Here is a 10,000-nt window from a genome sequence, read left to right on the forward strand (position 1 = left end):
AGAACCAACTAAAGGGTGTGCAACGATGCTGTGTGTTTATCTACTTGTAAATGCCATAAATACTCGACGACACTTGGTGTCAGTTATTATAAGGTTTATCACATACGGGGCAAAATTACTGAATGCTGATTAGTTGAGACGGAGGGCATTTTTCCTCAATCACGAGCGCACTTTTAGTAATCAAGAGAGCATGATTACTTGATCCTGTTTAGTTAACAGTTGCTAATAATAATAATTATTATTAATTATTAATTATTAATAAGTAATTGTCCTTTTTTTATAATTAATTTAATTATAATAATAATAATAATAATAATAATAATAATAATGATAAGCGCTGTTCTCATCTGACAGCAACGATTTCTTGAATTAAACGTTAACCGAATGGGAGTGCGTTGATTTGTTGCAGCACTGAACGGGTTTCCCTCAATGTGCCTCGTGCAATTAAGAAACGGTCCAGATAAGAACGATAGCAACAACGGCAACGAACATGTTGGAATTCAATTGGTATGCAAAAAGGTGATAACTTTTCTATTGTCTGTACTTACTTCTGATTGGCTTAAACAGCAAACGGTTAACCTTAAATTCCAACCATCTTCCATCTTTCATCTGGTCTCAGTTTAAATGAATTCCACAGAAATCGTATGTGGGGAACATGTAAAATTGTAAACGTTTCTTGGCTTTTGTTTTTAACTCTTGTGATTGGTCAAAATCTTTTAACACAAAAAAACACCCTTTCAAAGTGGGCTGTAAATGAATTTTATTACGTTAACTGCCTTCCTGTAGGTTTATGCATTCTCTGTGTAAAAATGATAACATTCCTATGTGGGGAAAGCCCCGTTGCCGCATAACAAAGGAAATTGCTATCCACCTTACACGGATCATTACTTAAGGATTAAAATTGGGCAGTTTTTGTGAAAATGCTGAAAATATACGTGAAATTAATCCTTAATTGCCCTCGGGCCCATGCGATTACATTCACATAATGTAAGGCGATTAGGGAAATTTGCTCAGTCAATCGAACTGCTAGAAGCGCTGTATGGGAAGAACAACTGATAACTAGCCAATGAAAAACAGAATTGGTTGCAACCATTTAATACCCCATCCAATTTGCATGATAAAAGCAAATCCAACATGGTGGCCATCGTAAATAAGGTCTATTGGGCGCTAATTGGGGACACTGTAGAGAAGTGAAATCAACTGAATTGAAATGAGGAGCGGCGAAGCCCATAGTTCATATAGATGGGCTGGTTACGAAACTCTGGAAACTAGCGATAACAATGACACCACGCTTCGTGTTTAATTGACCGTGACCAAGCACAATCTTGTATGGGAGGGGAGGGGAGGGGAGTGCTTTCACCACTGCGCCATTCCTTCTCTTGTTGTTGTTGTTGTTATTATTATTATTATTATTATTATTATTATTATTATTATTATTATTATTATTTTACTTTTTTTCATGTGTATTTTATCTTTTTGTTAGGTGGGGCATGACTCCTCCGACGGTAAATGCTTACTATTCATCAACCGACAACAAAATTGGTGAGTTACAACAACAAATAAATGAGGGTTCCAGGGAATGTATTTTACAACTGCAAGTAGCAATGACTCAAACAAAAAAAAGGGCAAACTAACAAAAAGGCGCCACTTCTGAAAGTTAATAAGAATGTGACATCTGAAGAGCAATTTCGATGCTAGAACCATTTGCACAAATACTGGAGACACTTGGAGTCACGCCACCTTATTCTGGTCTTAGTTTCAAGACCCCTCGATCTTCTGCTCTTGAGCTGTCCTCCCATTCACCATACGAGCATTGACAGACAGTGTGTAAGGGATTTGTGTTATAACGCACCGAAATATTGCCAAACGATACAATTTTAAAAAAGCTGCCTTTCACTTAGAAGGCAGTTGCAATTTGTTGTAATTTAAATAACAACTTTATTTAAGTGTCAATAGATTCAGCACCAGAGTAGTATTGGGGACACTAATGAAATTAACTAAAATCAAATCAAATATTGGTTTTTGTGGAGAGGGGAAACCCGGAGTACCTGGAGAAAAACCTCTCGTAGCTGAGAAGAGAGCCAGCAAACTCAATCCACGTATGAGGCCGGGTCCGGGAATCGAACCCGGGCAACGTTGGTGAGAGGCGAGTGCTGTCACCACTACGTCATTCTTGCTTCCCCAAATCTTGGAGTAGGCGACTATTAGAAGCAATGAACCATTTCAACTAAAGAAATCATCTTCTCATGGCGTCAAGTTAGCACTGCAAAGTGGCTCAATCCAAATTTAAAAATAAACTTAGTCAAAATACTGTAGCCTCAAATGGTAATAGATAGCTTAACCACGCGACTTTGTTGAGCCACGGACGGACAGCGGAGCTGAATTTTTAAACTTGTCTTAACAGTACCAAATTTGTACTGCCAAGTATCCTTTCACCGAAATTAATGTATATTCGAAGTGCGGGTTACAGACGAATGGGAGAATTGAGTGATCCTGGCACTCATCTGGACAATTCAGAAGCGTTGCGTGAGAATTTGAAGTTGTACGTACGCGAAAAACGTTTCGAGCTCCAAAGGCGCTTCCATACTACTGAGTTTGGGGGCATGCTCCCGTAGAAACTTTTGAAATTTAGGGTCTCGAAAATACCATTTGCGACTGTTTCCGAAGGACATTTCAATAAATAACTGCGAAGGGAAATGCAGTAGTTGGTTGTTTATTTTACCCATCGGTAGAGTTTTCAGCAAGCTGCAACACACACAGGGGGTTTACAAGCAAAGGGAAAGAGGTCGCAAACTCTGTCCTACATCATCATCACCATCATCATCATCATCATCATCATAACCTTTCCTTCAACAATAATCGGAAAATGGGGACTAGTGATGAGACTGACACTTTGTAGGAGCCTCGGAGGGCTTTTACTTTTGACAGAAAATCTTTTAAAAGAATCCTACCAGTTTCTCAAGTATGCTCGTAAGTATTTTCGTAAAGGACGCTACGCCCCTGCAATTTAAGCAAATTGTCGCTTTATACAAACCTCAAAATCTCAGGTGGCTCCAACGTGATTCGAACCCGTTCATGTCCTCTGCGATGCCGTTGCAATGCTATACCAACTGAGCTATGAAGCCATCGGTTCCCACGGTCTGCTCCCTTCTGACGTTGTAGCTCAGTCGATGGGGCGGCGGTGATCTAACCCGAAGGTCGTGGGTTTGGTTCCCACCCTGGTCGGAGTTTTTCTCTGTCCTTCTCCTGAATAAACCCTTCTTGACACCGGGCGGGTGGCAAGAGATAAACTGCGTGTATTGGATGGTTTCAGTCGGCTTGTGATATGTCTTGATATCGAGAATACTGTAGTTTCTTTTTAGAATCATTCTGCTTGTATACTATTGTGTCTAGGACTGAACTGATCTCCTTCTCTGCCAACTTTAGTTCTTAGCTTGTGCAATGAACAGGTTGATTTCCTCAGTGTTTATCTGCGTCCCATAGAGAAAAAACGTCGTCAACAAAACGTTTCCATTTTGTTGTTTTAACTTTACTCTGGCTTAGCATTATTTAAGTTGTCGGGCTTTTACAACTGGGATGCTGGATTTTCACAGCTTTGTTGTCGGATTTTTAACAACTCTGATGGCACCTACAAGCTTCAGTTACGCTTATGGAACAACTTCTTCTACGAAATAAATGTGAAAATAAAGGTATTTTCACGGTCTTATCAGTCTGATGAGCAGAAGGCTGCCGGCGTTTGCAGCCAATTGTTCTTATCCGTCAGAGTCTGGATCAGTCGAGGAAAACTGATCACTACAACACAGGTTCAGTGCCACACAAACTTTTAACGCTTTTAGATATTACATACCTTGACTTCGTGACTTTTTCTCACTTGATTTTAGCCTTTCCCGCTGGCATCCTACAAAGACCGTTTTATGATCACAGGTTTCCCAAGTAAGTTTGATTTGGAGTACGGTGTTTTTTAATTTTCCAACGTTCTTTCGTTTTATAACTGTGAAAAGAAATTTAAGTGCTGTATATTGTGCAAGCGCAAAATCTGACTCGATTCTTTCATATAAAAAGGCCTGGCCAAAGGCTCGCAACGTTTCAACGCAACATTTTGCAGCATTGTTGGGCACAACATGTTGCATACGTTTGGCCACCCTGTTGCGATATGTTGCAACATGTTGGATCAAATAATTTGAAAACGGTCAGATTTTTCGCGCAACATTTTAGATGTTTCATGATGTTGTACTCATCTGGCCGAGTTCACGCAACATTGCTGCTCTAGGGCATGCGCGTTAGGTCCACTTCTTGCGCGCCAGGGGCCTAGGGTACATGAACATTGACAGGTTGTGTTGAAAATGATGACATTGGTGCGTGCGTTTGGCTACCCCGTTCAACACATATCGCAACATCATGCAACAATGTTGCAAGATGTTGGGTTGAAATGTTGCGAGCGTTTCGCCAGCCCTTAATACCACTTTCAAAAATACCATAACACTCTTTGTTTGCCCTCCAAACGTTTGCATAAACATTGTTTTTATTTTCTCTTAGGACTATTGTAAGTTCCAGGAGAAACTGGAAATAATGCGTAAGCTAAATTTTGGACGGAAAACATAATAGTATTTTTCCAAGTGGCCTATATATTGGCAAAATCACCATGTTATGAACGACTCTTTTTTCGTTTTCTTTAATTTCAGCTCTCTAAATTATGGTGGAATTGGTATGGTTGTAGGACATGAAATAACTCATGGTTTTGATGATAATGGTGAGTAGTTTTATTACAAGTTTATTTTTCTGCGTTAGTTTAAATCGTGCTTAGAATATGCCCGAAAGAGTCAACAAGCATAAAAAACCCACCCCGCGTAGCATCACCTCCGAGTTTGAGAGTCATAATGGGAAGTAGTAATATTAGCACCTTGTAGGTGATTATTGTTGTACCGCAAACATATTATATTGCGGGCTCGGAAAAAAAGTCTTCGTATTCGTTTTCCATGCTGTAAGTACTGTTTAAAATGTTGTTTTTTTTAAGTGTTTTTTTTTTCAGCGTTTACTCGGTCTCTCAAGGTTTGAGGATCATCACAGTGAGCGAGTGGAATACCCCTAATCACTAAACATTTTCCCGCTCTTTAGGAAGGCAATTCAACAAAGATGGTAACCTGGCCAGGTGGTGGTCAAACAAATCAATTGCAGCGTTTAAAAACAAGACAGCTTGCTTGGAGAAGCAATATTCGGGTTATAAATTTCACGGAAAAAAAGTAAGTATGATCTCTGAGTGAAACAAAAAAAGAAATAACGAAAAAAGGGCAAACTCGCGTCTTTCGTAGAATTCACAGATTATTCCAAACCGTTTATTGTGTACGTTGTGGCTAAACTATCCAGGAAATGAATCGTTAAGAACGAAACTTCATCCGTTGCCCACTAAGGGGCTGTTTACATGGATGTAGGAAGATCCTAGCGCTAGGAAGATCCTAGAAGGCGAAACAACTTTTCCTTTGGTTTACATGCAGAAATTTCTGTCTAGGTGGAAGTGGAGAATGAAAGCAAGATGGCGGGCGAGAACAACAAACACGTAATTCGGATGTATTCGGATGTATTCGGATAAATTCGCATGCCTTCGATTCGCAGCGTTTTCGACATTGCCGTCGATCGATTGCTCGTTACTTTCCGCTGTGTCTCTCGCTTGGGTGGTGAAACAAAACTGGTCCTGAATATTGTCGGCGGTCATCAGAATCATTAGAATCGTCCTGTGGCAACGCCAGACGAAATTGTCGACCTTTGGTAGCTGAATACCGTGAACACCCGGCCGCCGCCATGTTTGTTTTTTTGTCCCTAGTACCAGGAACTTCCGAACGAAGGCAGTTTACATGGTGCTAGGATCTTCCTAGCGCTAGGATCATCCCTCCTCTCAGATAGGATGATCCTAGTGCTAGGATGATCCCAGCGCTAGGATCATCCTCTTTCCATGTAAACGGGCCCTAATCCTCGAAAACAGCACTTTCACCATAGTTTCAACCATGTGTATTCAAAAAGGCGGCCGGACTTCAAATTTGAATTTATACTGTCGTGACTATTTCGAATTTCTCCCACCGTGTAAAATGTAAGCGACATAATCTTATTGCCAAATCCGTAGGGACTTTGATTGATTACAGGGTTCGTGCTACTCCTTGAAGACCTTGAAAAGCCCTTGAATGTAATTTTGGACTTCAAGGGCGCTTGAAAAGCGGAAAACTGCTTGAAAACTCTTTGAATTTTTGCTTGGGTGAATTTTGTTGAGATTGCATCATGCTAAGTTAAAGAGACATTTCAAAAATTGAGCCCAAAATTGACTATTAGGGAAACATTTAACCCAAAATGAAAATGCCCGTGCGTATATTTAACTTCCAGGATGTGGTAAGGAATATGAGGTAGGCTTCTTTCAGCAAAGAAAACACTGAAACACTATGTATGGCATAGAAATCTTCTCATAAAGACTCCTTGAAAACTTAACTTCTGGTTCTTGAAAACGCCTTGAATACTCCTGGAATTGTACAGACAAAATCCAGCGCGAACCCTGCGTTGAATAAAGTTAAAGAACAAAAGATGACGTCTTGCTTACGTTTTCCAAAAATCCCTGATTTTGATCATTCGTCGTAACCTTGTAGGGAACAGCAAGTTACTCGACTGAAGTGCACACCGCACGTGCAACACGAATGCTTATCTCAAAAAATGCACACTGCATGTGCAGCAACCTTTTTCTTTAAAATTCATTATAACCAGTTCTTTTGTGATGTTTTTTGCCGTCGTCCTTGCTGAAAATAGGGAGCTTTAGCAACGACGACGGGAACGGCAACGAGAACGTCATGTAAAAACATAAATTCACGTTCTTGCGATCACTCCGCGACTATTCCAAGCTTTCCAATGAGACCGTTACGAGCGGCGCTTAATTTAGGGGAGAAAAATGAAAATTTATCTCCAAGTGCTGACGTTCTCCATAACACCTCAAACTTGCTTATTTCACGTTGTTGCTTTGCTGACGACGGCAAAGAAATGGACAAAAATGAAAAAGGTACGTGCAGAGCGTGCAAAGCTATTGTTTTTGTCCACTAAATATGCAAATTTGTAACGTTCTCGTTGCCGTCGCCGTTGTCGTTGCTAAAGCTCCCTAATAACCCTTATGCGGGATGACGTGTGACTTGCTAATTTCACCACCGAGCCTTGAATTCGAAAATCAAACTTGTAAATTTTAGCATGAGCTCAATTCCAAACGAGCAAACTCGTAAAGAAAACCCACGTGCGAACAGTATTGCATGTCCAGATGATGTGAATAATTTTGTGAAAACGAGGCTTGGTGGTGAATTTTGAGCGTAGGTCGTAATCATGCATGAGGCCCATTGATGTTACACCGGCCGATTTACTGAAAATGGAATGTGATCAAAATGTTTGCTGTTAGCAGTAAATTTTTCCCAGTCATTCTTGTCTGGTGACTGAAACTATCCTGTTTTTGGCTTCCTTCACAGCTAAAAGGTGTCCAAACTCTGGGAGAAAACATTGCTGATAACGGGGGAATCAAACAGGCCTTCCAGGTACTGTTTACGTTATATCCTTAGCTGATAAAACTTTACGAAGGTCATTCTTAGATTCAAGGGCTGGTTTTCCTTGATGCCTCGATCTTGGGATCGATCGTACCTACTGCTTATGCGGACGTCTTCCGAAACACACTTTCCATTTCTATTTTATCGTCTAGGAATTTGAAACTGATATTCACATATCACAATGACGTCTCCCTCTTCTTGTCCCTAATTTCCCTTTCCCGGTAGAGAAAAATGTCTTTTTTAAAGAGAACTCGATTGAGTTACAAAGAAATCTTCCTTAAGTTGTTTGCAACTGCGATGATCATTATTGCCTAGAGTCATCACAACCAAAATTTAAAATATAGGTCTTCCATTTCTTTCACATTTTATTCATTTACCCCGTACGGGATATAGGAGGACGAACTAAAGTAGTGCGGAACTATCGCATTTTATTAAAAACTTAACTACGGATATCAGATTTCAGCATTTTCATTGGCTCGCCGGACACAGGCTATCAGTTCATATACCTGCTGTACCTAATATGGTCAAGGAACGCGTCAGCAATAAAGCGAATTGAAAACATTTTTGCAGTTTTGGGAAAAAATGGCCGACAAAACGTGACTGGAATTGACCGAGGCAGAAATCGATGCTTTAGTTGACAATACTACTCCCGGGAACATCATGGAGTTTTTAATAAGATAATTACTCTACTCGGGCTTGCAGGATACAAAGTGACTATAACCAACTCGGCGCTACATGCTTCGTTGGCTATCTATCACTCCATATCCAGCGCGCCCTCGTAGAATTTTAGGTAGTATCGTGGGATTCCTTAAAGGCCAGGTTGCTTGGCACCTAGCATGGCCTTTTGTCACCTGGCAGCCATGTTGGTCAAAGACAATAGAGTTCGTACCCCGAGCCTCTAGTTGAAGAGTTTGGAAGCGAGTTCAGTGCTCGCAAGACAAAAGCGTTTATTGGGTGACTGCGCTTTTTTAGCTGCGGCACCTAAATTGTGGAATGGGTTACCATCACAAATACGAAATGAGTCCAGTTTTACTAGGTTCTAAGGTTTACTAAAGACCCATTTTTTTACATTAGCTTTTTATTAGGACTATATATTATGTATATATTATTTTTTTATGGATCTATTGTTTTTTATAATATTTTTAGTTATTCTGTATGACTCATTAATGTCGATATTTTAATTTCATGTAATGCGCATTTGATCACATGTTACATGTATTTTGCACAATATAAATATAAAATTATTAAATTATTATTTCAGTCCCTCGGGACTCAAAATGGTCACCATGTGAAAAAAGGCCCGTTGCGGACACGAGGAAAATGATAATTTCGTTAGTCATCACCACACATGGGCACAACCAGTCATACCACGCTACGCTCCGCCATTTTTGCATGATTGGACAAGCATTCAGGCCCCAGTTGTTCAAACGATGGATAGCGCTATCCGCTAGATAAAGTACTTCCCACTGGATAACTCTATTGGTTTTTTCTATTGTTTATCCGCTTGATAGTGATTTATTCGGTGGATAGCGCTATCCAACGTTTGAACAACTGGCCCCAGAACTATAATAATCCACCATTATGCTTGTCATCGGTTTACTTATACAAAAATCCTCTTCTTTTCTATATACAACGCTGTTGTAAAAAAAAACCTTTACCTGGTATGCGCGGAGGCAAGGCTAAGTTGAAAAAGTGGCAAATTTTTCGGGTTCGCGATGACATCGAACTAGTATATATCGTATATTTAACAATTATTCCATGAGCGCGCGTTGGATATAAGATGGTAAATAGCCAACGAGGCGCGTAGCGCCGAGTTGGCTATAACCAGTCTTATATCCAACAAGCGCGAATGGAATAATTGTTTTATTAAATTCCTTAAACTCCAAAAATTTGAAAGTAAGAATTACGAGCGAAGGAAGCGAGAAAACCCGAGCGAAATGGAAAATCTTGATGAAGATGCGATGTTGTGTAATACTTTGTGGTCAGACAGACGTAGGCTCATCACAAAAACATTTCTTGTCTTTTCGCGTACTTCTAAACGTCGGAATTAATCCAAACTGTCCACCCAAAAAGTTTTTTTGTTCTATTTTGGCTTTATTCAGAGAGAAATTTCTCTTTCCGAGGAAGAAATTTTTAGCTTAGCAACGCTTAGCGCAATCATTTACCATATAAGGTCAAACTAAGGTATATGAGCTGATAACCGAGATTGAGTGAACCAATCAGAGCACGAGAATTGCATTATCCGAGGTTGAGAATTTAATAAATTATATTATTATCAAACTCGTAGTTATCGTCCATAGAGCGGTTTTCAAATGAGTCTCGTAAAACTAAAACGAAAGCAATTACTTTGGCCAATCAAAAGGACGGAGACAATCCGGTAAAGCAGTCAAAACTCGAAGTTATTACATGTTAGCCGGCACAAAACCCGGTAAAATGTACACGCG

At 40.0% G+C, this 10,000-nt stretch overlaps 1 pseudogene; it reads left to right on the forward strand.

Moving 5' to 3' along the window:
• LOC138051746 (endothelin-converting enzyme homolog) overlaps window positions 1-10,000 on the forward strand; it is a 95,179-nt pseudogene that overhangs the window by 77,432 nt on the left and 7,747 nt on the right.

This window comes from Montipora capricornis, chromosome 6, assembly GCF_036669925.1.
Source record: "Montipora capricornis isolate CH-2021 chromosome 6, ASM3666992v2, whole genome shotgun sequence".
NCBI classification, from domain to species: Eukaryota; Metazoa; Cnidaria; class Anthozoa; order Scleractinia; family Acroporidae; genus Montipora; species Montipora capricornis.